The following is a 10,783-nucleotide window of genomic DNA, read 5'->3' on the forward strand; positions in this document are numbered from 1 at the left end:
ATCTCAGTTTAAACAGATAAATGAATATTTTTTCTTAGAACTTTGGATTCCCTTGAACAAGTCATGGCCCAATTTGTCATTAATGAAGTTGGTCCTTTTTTCATATCATTGGGGTAAGAGAGATGGGGATTTGGTGAGGGGAGCATGTTTCTAAATAGTCATGTTCTCCCTAAGAGAACTTTATTTTTTAGCTGATTTTCAATTAAATGTCCCCAGTTTCAAATAGACATGAAGCCTTTCAAAAGTCCTCCACATCTGTAACTCATTTCCATTTCTTAAAAAATTGATGATATTTGCTTTAATGCCCAAATCTCCTCAACCACAAGGGACCTTAGCTTCAGGCAACTTGGTATCATTATTTATAAAGCTAATACTTGGACCTTTAGAATAGAACCAAAAGTGAGAGCACTGAGGTGGCTGGCTACTACAGAAGCGAGAAGGCTTCCCTCTTTGGAAACTCTTCTGGAAGCTTCTGTGCTTGGCATATCTATTTCTAGTGCCACTAATATTGAGAAAAACATCACGTTTGGGCAATTTGAACAAACCTCTGATGTCATCTGCTAATCTTCAAGACCAAATAAAGGAAATTGAAAGTTATTCTATCAAAAATGTAAAGTTTCTTTGGTGTAATACTATGAAATATGTTGCAGAAAATAATATTTATTATCAAAGTGCACTTTGAGGTTATTTGTAGCTTGCTCTGTGCTCAAGAAATAAATTAGAATAATCTTTGAAGCGTCAAACAACTAAGACATTAGCATAGCAAGACAAAAAAACTAGGATGCCTTTTGTCTGCTCTAGGGAAGTAGGAACGTGGTAAGTAACTTGCTGATCTGTTGCAGGTAATTAGGTTAATGCATTTCTTCTAGTTCATCCACGTTATTTTTTACCAACAATAATATATTAAATTCCATCTAAGTTGATGATAACACTTAAAAAACAAACAGACTCAAAAATTTAATATTAAATTTCAGAGAGAAGCAAAGCAAGCTGGAAATCCTACATAGTGGGTGTGGAATTTAGTGCGTCCTCAAGAGCAACTGGTAAATAGCCAGGAACTGTATGGGACAACTGTTGGGGGGACTTTAGTGATAAGACATGTACTGTACACCAGTCTGGAAAGGTTGGAACAGCAGAGATCCCACATAGAACTATAACTCTCACAAGCTGTGGAATCCAGTGCCCCTCCGTGACAGTGCTGGCAGGTTGGCTCCCCAAGGGAAAAGGAAACAGAATCTTCTAGGAGCAAGGAAAGTAGTTCAACAAAGCTCCAACTGTGGAATTAATTTTGATTAATTAATTAAAAATCAAAATCAAAACCAGAGTGATTCTTCTAGTTGGACAGCACAAAATTCTGGAAAAGGGCTGGGCCCCAGGGAAAAGGGGACACATAGAGCTTGGGGACACACAAAGCTGTATACCAACTCCAGTTCTTGTTTGGCAAGACTGTGGAGCTGGGATCCACCTCTAAAAATGCTTTTTTCCCCCCTCTATATTTTTCTTTACTTTTAAAGAGTTCATTAGATAGAACTGTGAGAATTCACAGCTTCAGCACTGCCCCAGGCAATGGCAGAATTAAGGCATGTCTGAGAGATAAAGCAACTAGTCTGGTGAATGGGGATAATCCCCCAAAGGGTATATCTTCCCCAGAAAAAGAGGGGCAGGCCTCAGCTCCAGTGGCAGCCCCTTCCAGAGAATTCAGGCTCCAGGGGTTGGAAAAGAGAAGCAACCTAAGGCCCCCTTCTACCTCATCTCTGTCTCAACCACACCACTGGGCAGGGAGAAGCTGCTGAGAATTAAAGGCACCACATCACTTTACACAGGTGGGAAGCTGCAGGCTGACACATGCCACATATTGGGCAGGATAGGAAAAACACAGAGTCTAGAAGCTTCATAGAAAAATCTGACAACCTGCTGGGTCTCACCCTCAGGGAAACTTGATACTGGTTACACTCTCCTCTTGAGACCTGGGCCTGTCTGATCTGGGAAAATCTGACTGGATTTGATCATATCTGAGGAGAGCCTCCTCAAAAAAGGTTCCATATAGACAGGGCAAGAATCAGAACAAAAGCTGAAGAATTCTGATCAGTTAAACAGAAGCTATACTAAAATAAGTTGAACTGAATGTCAAAGAACACAGAGAACAAAGAAAACCAACAAGAAAACCCTAAGTAAAAGAGTAAAAACAACACCTAGAATAAATTAATTAAGGAAATCAAAGGCTCAGATATAACCAAAAAATGATGAGTTATATTAGAAAAATTGAAGATATAGTCCAGTAAAAAGAACAAACCAACATTTCAAATGAGATACAGGAGTAGAAAACTAATTAAAGATGTTCAAACAGACATTCAAAATCACATCAAAAATCAAATCAATGAGTTGGGAAGATATAACAAAAGAGAGAAAGGATATGAAGACACTAGATGAGCAAAAAGAACTTGAAAGTTTGAAAAAAAACAAATGGCAGAACTTATGGGAATAAAAGCCACAATAGAAGAAATGAAAAAACAATGGAGATCTACAACAGCAGACTTGAAGAGACAGGATTGGTGGACTAGAGGACAAGACATCTGAAATCCTACAAACAAAAAAACAGATAAGAAAGAATAGAAAAACATGAGCAGGGTCTCAGGGAATTGAATGACAACATGAAACAGATGAATATACATGTTATGGGGTCACAGAAGGAGAAGAAAAGGAAAAATGGGCAGAAAAACTAAAGGAGGAAATAATCACTGAAAATTTCCCATGTCTTATGAAAGACAGATCCAAGAAGCACAGTGTAACTCAAACAGAATAGGTCAAAATATACCTACTCCAAGACATTTACCAATCAGATTGTCACATGTCAAAGACAAAGAGAGAATTCTGAAATTGGCAAGAGGAAAGCAATCCATCAAAAAAAAAGGGAAACCTTGGGTGGGCCACGGTGGCTCAGCAGGCAAGAATGCTTGCCTGCCATGCCAGAGGACCCGAGTTCGATTCCCGGTGCCTGCCCATGTTAAAAAAATAAATTAAAAAAAAGCAAAACCCGATAAGACTCTGTGTGGATTTCATAGCAGAAACCATGGAGGCAAGAAGGCAGTGATATGATATATTTGAGATACTGAAAGAGAAAAACTGCCAACCAAGAATTGTATACACAGCAAAACTTTTTTAAAAACAAGGCAGCATGCTCATTTTGGCAGCACGTATACTAAAATTGGAACAATACAGAGAAGATTAGCATGGCCCCTCCACAAAGATGACACATAAATTTGTGAGGCATTTCATATTTTAAACAAACAAACAAAAAACACAAAAAACAAGGAGGCATTTAAAATATTTTCAGACACACAGTCACTGAGAGCGTTTGTGACTAAGAGACTGGCTCTACAAGAAATATTATAGAGAGTACTACAGGCACATAGGAAAGGATCTGGAGGAGAGTGTAGAAATGAAGTCTATAAGTAAAGTTAAAGAGGGAAAATAAATAGGATATGATATATAAAATACAAAATAGTAGAAGAAAGTACTGCTTTTACAGTAATACCATTAAATGTTAATGGATTGAACTTCTCAAACAAAAGACATAGACTGGCAGAATGATTAAAAAATAGGACCCCTCTATATGCTGTCTACAAGAGATCACTTTAGACCCAAGGACAAAAACAGACTGAAAGTGAAAGGCTGAAAAAGGATATTTCACACAAACAACAACCAGAAAAGAGCAGGGGTAGCCATACTACTACTGACAAATTAGACTTCAAATGTACAACAATTAAAAGAGCCAAAGAAGGACACTGTGTATTAATAAAAGGAACAATTCATCAAGAAGGCATAAAAATCATAAATGTTTATGCACCAAGCCAGGGTGCTCCAAAATACATGAGGCATACAGTGACAACACTGAAGGGAGTAGTACAATAGTTGGAGACTTCAATTCATTGCTGTTATCAATGGATAAAACATCTAGAGGATCACTAAGGAAATAGTTTGAAAATACAAAAATGAACTAGACTTAACAGGCATTCACAGAATATTACACCCCACAACAGCAAGATACACATTTTTTTCAAGTGCTCATGGATCATTCTCAAGGAGAGAGATGACATGTTAGATCACAAAACAAATCTCAGTAAATTCAAAAAGATTGAAATTTTACAAAACATTTTCTCAGATTGTAATGGAATGAAGTTGGAAGTCAATAATAAGCAGAGGACTGGTAAATTCAAAGATATATGGAAGCTAAACAACCCACTCTTAAATAACCAGCTGGCCAAGGAAGAAATTACAAGAGAAATTAATAAATATCTCAAGGCAAATGGAAATGAAAATACAACATATCAAAACTTATGGCATGCAACAAAGGTGGTGATGGCAGGGAAATTTATTGCCCTAAATGCTTATATTAAAAAAGAAAAAAGAGAGAAAATCAAGGAATTAACTGATCACATGGAAGAACTAGAGAAAGAACTGCAAACTAATCCTAAAGAAACAGAAGGAAAGAAATAATGAAGATTAGAGCAGAAATACATGAAACTGAGAATTTAAAAATAGTAGAGAAAATAAACAAAACCAGAAGTTGTTTCTTTTTTTCTTTTTTGAGAAAATCAATAACATCAATGGACCCTTAGCTAGGCTGACAAAACAAAAAAGAAAGAGGATGCAAATAAATAAAATCAGAAATGGGAGAGGGGACATAACCATTGACACTGCATAAATAAAGGAGGTAATGAGAGGATACTATGAGCAACATATGCTAATAAAACAGACTATGTAGATGAAATGGACAACTTCCTAGAAAGGCATGAACAGCCAACATTGATTCAAGAAGAAATAGATGACCTCAACAAACTAACCACAAGAGATTGAATCAGTCATCAAGAAACTCCCCCCAAAGAAAAGTCAGATGGCTTCACATGTGATTCCAACAAACATTAAAGAAAGAATTAGTACCAATCCTTCCCAAACTCTTCAAAAATTTGAAGAGGAGGGAATGCTGCCTAACTTATTCTATGAGGCCAACATCACCCTAATACCAAATACAAGAAAAGAAATTTACACAACAATGTCTTAATGAATACAGAAGCAAAAATTCTCAACAAAATAATTGCAAATCCAACCCAGCAGCACATTAAAAGAATTATACACCATGACCAAGTTGGATTTATTCCAGGTATGCAAGGATTTAACACAAAAAATTCAATTAATGTAATACATCACATCAATAAATCAAAGTGGGAAAAACACATGATCATTTCAATTGATGCAGAAAAGGCACTTGACAAAATTCAACATCCTTTCTTGATGAAAACACTTCAAAGAATAGGAATAGAAAGGAAATGCCTCAATATGATAAAAGGAATACGTGAAAAACCCACAGCTAACATCATCCTTGATACAGAAAGACTGAAAGCTTTCCCTCTAAGATCAGGACAAAACAAGAATGCCCACTGTCCCCATTGTTATTCAACATTATACTAGAAGTTCTAGTAAGAGAAATTAGACAAGAAAAAGAAATTAAAAACATATAAATTGGAAAGGAAGAAGTAAAACTCTCTCTGTGTGCAGAAGATATGATACTAGATGTTGAAAATCCAGAAAATCTACAGCAAAGTTTCTAGAGCTAATAAATGAATAAGCAAAGTGGCAGGGTATAAGATTAACATGCAAAAATCAGTAGTGTTTCTATACACTAGTAATGAGCTACCTAAGGAGGAAATTAAGAAAAAATTCATTTACAATATCAACCAAATGAATCAAATATTTAGGAATAAATTTAACAAGGACACCAAAGACTTATACACAGAAAACCATAAAAAATTGTAAAAAGAAATCATAGAGGACCTAAATAAATGGAAGGGCATACCATGATGTCAATTCTATGCAGATTGATTAATAGATCCAAAGCAATAACAATTAAAATCACAACAACTTAATTTGCAGAAACAATAGAAACAAATAACCAAATGTATTTGGAAAGGCAAGGTGCACCAACTAGCTAAAAATATCTTGAGAAAGAAAAATGAAATGGGAGGTCTCACACTACCTGATTTTAAAGTATATTGCAAAGCTCCAGTGGTTAAAATAACATGGCAGTAGCATAAAGACAGATATACTGAACATTAGAATCAAATTGAGTGTTCATAAATAGACCCTCTCATGTATGACAATTGATGTTTGATAAGGCAGTCAGGCCAACCCAACTGAGACAAAGCAGCCTCTTCAATAAATGGTGTTTGGAGAACTGGATATCCATATGCAAAATAATGAGAGAGAACCCATATCTTAAACAGTACACAAAAATTAACTAAAAAATGGATCCAAGACTTTATTAGAGCTAAGACCATAAAACTTTTAGAAGAAAATGTAGGGAAATATCTTATAAATTTTTTGATGGGAGGTGATTTCCTAGGCCTTATACCTTAAAGTACAAACAATGGAAAAAGAAATGGGTAAAAGTGAGCTACTCAAAATTAAAGAATGTTGTGTATCAGAGAACTTTGTCAGGAAAGTAAAAAGGCAACCTATGCAATATCAGATAAGGTTTTAATATCCAGATATAAAAAGTGATTCCACAACTCAATTACAAAAAGACAAACAACTCAATTAAAAAATGGGCAAAAGACATGAACAGACAGTTTTCAGAAGAGGAAATACAAATGGGTAAAAGGTACATGAAAAGATGCTCAACAATGGCTATTAGGAAAATGCAAATCGAAACCATGAGATATCATCTCACATCCAATAGAATGGCCATTATTAAAGGAAAACAGAAATCAATAAGTTCTGGAGAGGATGTGGGGAAAGAGACATAGTGTGTTAGTTAGATTCAGTTGTCAACTTGGCCAGGTAAGCATACCTAGTCTTGTTGCTGCAGACACAAGCCAATGGTACGTGAACCTCATCTGTTGCTAATTACATCTGCAGTCGGCTAGGAGGCGTGTCTGCTGCAATGAGTGACGTTTGACTTAATTGGCTGGTGCTTAAATGAGAGATCGCAACGTAGCACTGCTAAGCAGCTTGGCATTCCTCATCTCAGCACTTGCAGCTCAGCCCAGGCCTTTGGAGATGCAGAAAGAAGTCACCCCGGGGAAAGTTGTTAGAACCCAGGGGCCTGGAGAGAAGACCAGCAGAGACCATTCCTGTGCCTTCCACGTAAGAAAGAACCTCAGTGGAAAGTTAGCTGCCTTTCCTCTGAGGAACCAACAAAATGAATCCCCTTTTATTAAAAGCCAATCCGTCTTTGGTGTGTTGCATTCCGGCAGCTAGCAAACTAGAACACATAGTTATGCATTGTTGGTGGGAATGTAGAATGGTTCAACTGCTCTGGAAAGCAGTTTGATGGTTCCTCAGGAAGCTAAATACAGAACTGTCATATGATCCAGCAATCCAATTACTAGGCATGTATTCAGAGGAACTGAAGGCAAGGACACAAACAGACATTGCACACCAACATTTATAGCAGCATTGTTTATGATTCCCAAGAGAAGGAAACAGCCCAAATGTCAATCAATGGACAAGTGGCTAAACAAGCTGAGATTTATATAATAAGATGGAATATTATGCTGCTATAAGACAGAATAAAGCCATGAATCATTTAACAACGTGGATGAACCTTAGGACATTTTGCTGAGTGAAATTAGTCAGAAGCAAAAGGAGAAGTACCGTATGGTTTCACTAATATGAACTAACAGTAATGAGTGAATTTTGAGAGTTAAAGTTAAGAACACAGGTTAGCAGGAGGTAGAAAGAGGGTAGAGATTGGGCATTTGGTGCTGAAGGAGTACAAAATGTTCAGCATAACTGATTGTAAAGATCCAGAAATGGATAGCACAATACTATCTGATGGTAGCACAATAATATAACTACACTGAATGAAGTTGAATTTGACTAGGGGTGAGGGAGAAGGGCCGGGGCATGTATGACACCAGAAGGATGGAGGATAAAGACTGAGACAGTATAACTTAGGAATGCCTGGAGTGGACAATGATGATGATTAAATGTACAAATATAAGATTGTTTGCATGAGGGAGAACAAATGAATGTCAACATTGCGAAGTGTTGAAAATGCGATGGTATACAGGAAAAAACACAATCAATGCAAGCTAGGGTCTATAGTCAATAGTAACATTGTAACGTGTTTCTGTTAATGTACCAAAGGCAATATGCCAAAAGCAAATGTCAGTAAGTGGGGGATTTGGGGAAGGTGGATGGGATTCTTTGCAGAAGAAAAGGAGATGTCCTCTTATAGACTGTGGTGACTATGTGATTATACCAGGAACTATTGAGAGATTTTACTTTGGTTACATTGTATGATGTGCAAATGAAACTGTTAAAAAAAATGAAAAGAGAGATACAAGTGCAGAGAAAACATGGAGAAAGAGATACAGCTATTCACTGTAGGTAGGGAAGCAGAATGGTGCAGCTCCTCAAGAGGGCAGTGTGTGGTTCCACAGGTGGGTAAGAATGGGGTTGCCATATGATCCTGCAACCCCATTGTTAGGTATACACTTGGAGGAACTGAGAGTGGGGACACAAATGGACATTTGTGTTTATGAACACTGGTGTTTATGGCAGCAGTGTTCAAGATTTGCAGTGGTTGGAGGTGTCCATTCCACTGAGGAATGGAAGTGAGGGACTTTGGTCTATTCAAATAATGGACTACTGAGTGGCTGCAAGAAGGAATGAAGTTGTGAGGCATGCAACAAAGTGGATGAACCTTGAGGACAGTATGTTGAATGAAATGTCAGAAACAAAACGACAAATATCATCATGCGTCACTCATATGGACAAACTATAATACACAAACTCGGAGAATCAAAGTCGAGAGCATAGGTTATCAGGTTGAGGTCTATTATAAAGATTCCTAGATTGTAAGCTCTTACAGCAGTCACATCTATTCTAGAGTTGTAACTGTTATATCTAAATTCTGAGATGTTGAGGTATTTGTGTATAAGCTGGTCATTCCCTGGAAGTTCGGGTGTATGTATGACACTTGATACTCAGAGTTAGAGTTTTAAAGCTACGAAAGTCAGCATTACCTCATTCAGTAACTGTTTAAAAAGTTTAGAAAGTTATCACACTTTGACTAGAGATATAAATGAACTGACCTGGATAGGACTAAAGTAAATCAGAATACAGGGTAAAAGATGATATTGACTGTATTTGAAAACTTCAACTTCTGTGTAAGACCAAAGGAAGAGATGTCAATTTGCTGCAAAATTTACATTTTTTGTTAGTGCATTATCTAATTAAGCTTGTACGGTCAGTTTAGTTGAACACCATAGTTATATGGAATCTTGAATAAGGTGTGAAATCTTGTTAGCTTGTACAGATTAGTGTGATGCCCTGATATATCCCAGAGTAATTTGGGCAGAGAATAAAAAAGTATTTGCAAAGTCCTCTTGGGGCGGGGGCTGGGGAAAAAGGAGGGAATATTAAACTCCCCAATCTGGGGACTTCCTGATATCTCACAAGCAGTGGGGACAATCAATTCAATAGGCTGAGCCCTTGATCTTAGGGCTGCTTGCCTCCATGAAACTTACTCCTACAAAGGAGAAGCTAAGCCTACTTATAATTATGTTTAAGAGTCACCCCCCAGAAAACCTCTTTTGTTGCTCATATGTTGCCTCTCTCTCTAAGCTAACTCGGTAGGTGAACTCACTGCTCTTCCCCCTCTGTGGGACATGACTCCCAGGGGAGTGTAAATCTCCCTGGCAATGTGAAATAGGACTCCCGGGGATGAGCCAGGACCTGACATCATGGGATTGAGAAAGTCTTCTTGACCAAAAGAAGGAAGAGAGAAATGAGACAAAATAAAGTTTCAGGGGCTGAGAGATTTCGAACAGAGTCGAGAGGTTATTTTGGAGGTTATTTTTGTGCATTATATAGATATCCTTTCTATTTCATTGTGTATAGGAGTGGCTAGAGGGAAGGAACTGAAACTGTTGGACTGTATTCCAGTATCATTGATTCTTGAAGATGAAAGTTTAACTAATGTGACTACATGATTGTGAAAATCTTGTGGCTGACACTCTTTATCCAGGGTATGGACAGATGAGTAAAAAAATAAATAATGGAGGGGAGGATAAGGGGTAAAAAAAATTGGGTAGATTGCAATACTAGTTGTCAATGAGAGGGAGGGGTAAGGGGTATGAGATGTATGGGTTATTTCTTTTATTTCTTTTTTTGGAGTGATGTAAAATGTTCTAAAAATGATCAAGGTGATGAATACATAACTATGCGCTGCTATTGTGAGCAACTGACTATATACTTTGGATGGACTCTATGGTTCATGAAGATATCTCAATGAAATATATATTTTTAATTAATATTAGGGTCCTACATGGCATTTGGCATCCTCCTTACAGTTGCTGTCATATGAAACGAGCACCCTTATCAAGTTTCCCTCTAAGAAATTGCAAAGGTTATTTTTCTTATGAACTATTTAATGAAAGCAATAGAAAATCATATGCCCAGCATTTACTTTTGTCATAGCTAAACATTTTGCCATATTTGATTCAAATCTTTTTTCTTAAGGAATCAAAACATCGCAGATATAGTTAAGGTCCCTCGAGTATCCCAACCTGATTTACTACCCCACTCCCCCTGCCCCCCAGAATAAATGCACACTGGAAGTCAATTCTGGACATGCCGGCTGTGTTGCATGATTCATGGCGGCCTTGAAGTTGTACCCTGTAGTAGCCCAGTTGCCGAAGTTCTACTTTATTAGTTTCCTCATTTTCTTTCCATTGACAGTTCATCTCCATTAGAGTAGGGAGGTGTGAAACGATTG

The 10,783-nt window shown here is 37.3% G+C and overlaps 1 non-coding gene across 1 annotated transcript; it reads left to right on the forward strand.

The window, feature by feature from the left end:
* Positions 1-3,175: 3,175 nt before the first annotated feature.
* Positions 3,176-3,282, forward strand: LOC143656585 (U6 spliceosomal RNA). The gene has a single exon (XR_013162503.1). It is a non-coding gene; the product is annotated as a U6 spliceosomal RNA (small nuclear RNA).
* Positions 3,283-10,783: the final 7,501 nt, after the last annotated feature.

Source organism: Tamandua tetradactyla, chromosome 14 (assembly GCF_023851605.1).
Source record: "Tamandua tetradactyla isolate mTamTet1 chromosome 14, mTamTet1.pri, whole genome shotgun sequence".
Lineage (NCBI taxonomy): Eukaryota > Metazoa > Chordata > Mammalia > Pilosa > Myrmecophagidae > Tamandua > Tamandua tetradactyla.